This window comes from Hippoglossus stenolepis, chromosome 5 (assembly GCF_022539355.2).
Source record: "Hippoglossus stenolepis isolate QCI-W04-F060 chromosome 5, HSTE1.2, whole genome shotgun sequence".
In the NCBI taxonomy this organism is placed as follows: Eukaryota; Metazoa; Chordata; class Actinopteri; order Pleuronectiformes; family Pleuronectidae; genus Hippoglossus; species Hippoglossus stenolepis.
The window spans coordinates 9,076,555-9,080,623 of NC_061487.1; positions in this window are offsets into that span (position 1 = coordinate 9,076,555).

Genomic DNA, 4,069 nt, shown 5'->3' on the forward strand with positions numbered 1-4,069 from the left:
CCCAACTGCTGCACAGTTTACATATTAACCACCGCTGGTTGGAGCTCTGCAGCGACCAACGTAAAGTGTTACACTGACACAAATGTTCAGTTTGACTTCTGGAATGAAACATTATTTTTTATTTACCTACCTAACTACTCTATCATGCTGCATCGAAGCCATTCCAAGGTGCAGTTAACATAGGAATGATGGAGACACAGTGCTAAATGAAATAAAGACCACATTTTACTGAAAAAATGTAAAGAAGTCAATGAAAACAAAAAACAATATGTAAAATAAATCAGTAGAAAAAAATCCTTGAGTGTCCATTAAACTGCCACACACAAACAAAATAAAGGCCTGCAATTATTTCACTTTTCTCCATTACTGGTTATGTATTCAAACAAATGGCAGTTTGCAGTGTGATAGCTTAATATTCTCTCCTAAAACTGAACTCTCTCTAAAGTTAGCACAGCCCCACCACATCCAAACTGAGTACACTGCAAACCTCTCTACAGCGTGTCAATGTCATATGCAGAATTTAGGTTACAGTTTACTTCATTTAACTCAATTCAAGCTAAAAAGCGAGTATATGCCAAAATCAGGCCAACAAAATGACTTTTACGTCTCTAAATACTTTGCAGATGTGTTTCATTTGGCTCGTGTGCAGCAGCAGTGACTCAGGGTGGAGTCCATTGTCTGACCTGAGTCATCGTGTGATCCAGAGCACCCATTTCAGTATCATACAATTAGTTGATTCAAACATGGCCTTTTATCCTCGCGCAATGCCATGGAACATTTCAACATGATCACTCTGTAAACACAAAACGAATTTCATAAACATTGGAGCAGCATGTTTTCGGTTGTTAAATTATTTAGAAGTTGGGCCAATGTTTACCATTTTGCATAATTGCCTAGAAGTCACGAATGTGGTGATCGACTTGAACTGAATGCTTTGCAAGCTTTTAGACGCAAATGAAATTCACTTGCCATCAAAGAGCATCTCATCATCAAAGATGTTGTGTATTGAAAGAGCGATGAGTGTCTCGATTAAAAATGTAAGGGGGCAGGCAGCAGAATAAAATAGTGGAGTCAGTGTTCTTGTTACAGTATTTACTTTCAAGTACATCTGAACAAGAGGAAGACGACAAACACACACAAATACACACACAATATATCGTCCATGCAGATACATCTATATACTGTTATGACACTTCTCTGTCTGTATGTGTGGCTTCTCTCCTTTTTCTTCTTCCTCACTCATTGTAATACGGTGAATGCAAACATTAACATTGAGCCTTTGGGCCTTGAAAATTAATCATTTATGAAAGGATCAACAAAGTAGGCTACAGTACGAGTTAATGTTGCAGGAGTTTTCTCTTGACTTCTTAACTTTTCCTAGACTAAAGGTCATGAGGAAAAAGAATCATGAACTATATCTGTTCAGCAAAGTGTTGAAGTAAAGCAATTATTAGGAGAGGAGAGTGCGATTTAATTACTTGCAGTTTGTATGTTGTTGCTGATAAAATATTATATTCACTCACTTTAGCTTCATATGGAAAATGCCTTAAGGTTTTTGTCATTTGTACAAAAAGTTAAGAATTTGAATGTAACTCAATGTTGGCCTTAGATAACAAGTCAGGTGATACAAAAAAAAAAATTAGGATTGATCTGTGGTGCATTTCCTGATGATCCATACAGTAGTTATTTACTAATGGATCTTTCATTCAAATTCAAAAGTGTCAACTCAAACTCAAAAACTTGAACTACCTGGCAAATACATTCTGATGTAGCAAAACCACCAATGCGCACACCAATGGGATGGCACTCTGATTGGTTTCTTGCATGTTATACACAAAACACGCCCATGACTAATGAAGAGACTATACAACTACTTTTCACCATGCACCTAACACAGCAACCTTTTTTTCAACGCACCGTTAAACTGCATAATGTGTATTTGGAAACATCTTGTGCCAAGACCCAGGAGTGTTTCAAGGGACTTTCGAACGTCATCATACATGAAGGACATTCTAGTCTTTGACCAAATCTCTAAAATTTGAAGCTTATTCAGAAAGCTAGCGGGGCTGTGTCAGGTGGTTTTCCAACCATGGTGTTGTTGCCCTCTCCGAGCTGATCATTGATTCTTCAGGGGTTTCCAGAACATTGTCGTTTCTGTGGACTGCCATTGTTTGGGGTCCCTCTCAGCTTGGGGCCCCAGGCAATTGCCTTCTTTGCCTACCTATTGCAACACCCCATGTTATGACCACACACTTAGATATTAAAAATAACCCTAATGTTAAATCCGGCTGTTTTCGTGTCACTTCTGATAATTAGAATGACAGAAAATAAAAGATTAGAATTGTGAAACAGAAAAAGGAAAAAAAAAAAACATCATTTGATTAAAACATTTTTTTAAAGTAATATAAAAAAATCTACAATTTGCTTTTGAAGTCACACAGGACTTGTACTGGCTAATATGCTGGGTGTGTCCTGCAAAGAAGAATTTTGTGTGGGCGACCTTGATCTTTCAATAACAAAAGTAGTCCTGTCCAGTTGTGAGTAAATATCCAGTCACATTAAAATGTTGTGAATGTTGATTATTGTTTGACATCCTTTGGGAAAACTTCTTGAAAAGTTTTTAACAACTCTTATTCAAGGGAAGGTCAGATTCATTAACACCAAAACAGACTCTTTCTAATGGAATAATGGTTATTAGAATACAGTGGAGGTGTGTATTGAAGGAGAAGGTTGCTTTTTGTGCATGTCATTAGTCAAAGTATGAACCTGTGTTGTCCCCACATAAAAATAATGTGTGCAGATGAGATGCCAATGTGTTTAGAAATGTGTACACATCTTCAACGGAAGTCTCTGAAAGGAGAGAAAATTCCCTTTTATTATGAGACAAACAGTTGCTGGTGTCCTTTATCAAACAGCTCTTTGGAGAGAAAAAGATAGAAAGAGCTATGCAGACATTTAACCTTTTTATATAGTCTTACAATTGGGGCTCTCAAGGCCTTTCATTTGTAAAGTTCCTGAGGAAAAATCCGGGAGGTTGGACTCATTTCATCTGCCGGTACAGTATATTTATATTTCAGCTCAAATCAAGGATAGCAAATATGCCATCCCTATGTATTTTCCCCTCTGAGCCTTGCCTCCCCACTATAATTTCCACCGACAGTTTGTGTGCAAATGCAGTAATAGACACATTTATCACATCAAAAGGGATTCAATTTTCTTTTCAATCATCAATATGAATAGCGCCACATCCTTTGCGGCCAACAATGAGGGGCCATTACCGTGAGCCAAAGGATGGCTTCGCCTTCTCTATGTATTCAAGGGGAAAGTGTGTCAAACTGTTCGGCGACGCCAACATTTGTTCTAGGCAAATGGAGACAGCTTTCAGACAGGTTAGTATCCAATTTTATTGTCAGACAAATGTCATTTTTGTGTGGGGCCGCGGTAATCATGGGGCTCAGACACCGGTGTTCCTCGACGATGAAGCTGGCAGTTAGTCCATTTAATACTCTAACTCTAATGTCTGTAGCACATTGCCAAGTCCAGACATGACACCCTCTGTCTCTTCATTATGTGAAGAGGGTGAAAAGCAGGATTCAGGCCTCCGCCCTTGGGAGAGGGGGCTAATTGTCCAAGACATTGTTTATGTTCATGGGGAAAGAAAATACTCAGTAATTGTTTGTGGATGGGACATGTGTGTGTGTGTCATGTCTCGAAGGAGCCGCAGGATGCTTGTTGTGCTTGTAGTTCCTGTTTGTCATTTAAGTGACATTTACTTTGTCACTTCTTGGGAGGAAAAAATCACCTCTTTAGTCAGTTCACTGTAGCCTTTTGTTTTTTACCGCAATTTAGAGTTTTGCTGATAATTAATAAAACCAACATTTATTGATTACTGATTAGTTTTAATTTTGACAAATTTGTTTCAGGTTTGGTTGATGGACAATATCCTGTATATCAAACTTTGTTGGGAATAGACATATAGCCATCATCATCCCTGTCCAGTTCACCAATCTTCATTAAGACAAATATAGATAATCAATGTCTGAGAATTACAAATATAGAAAGAATTAAC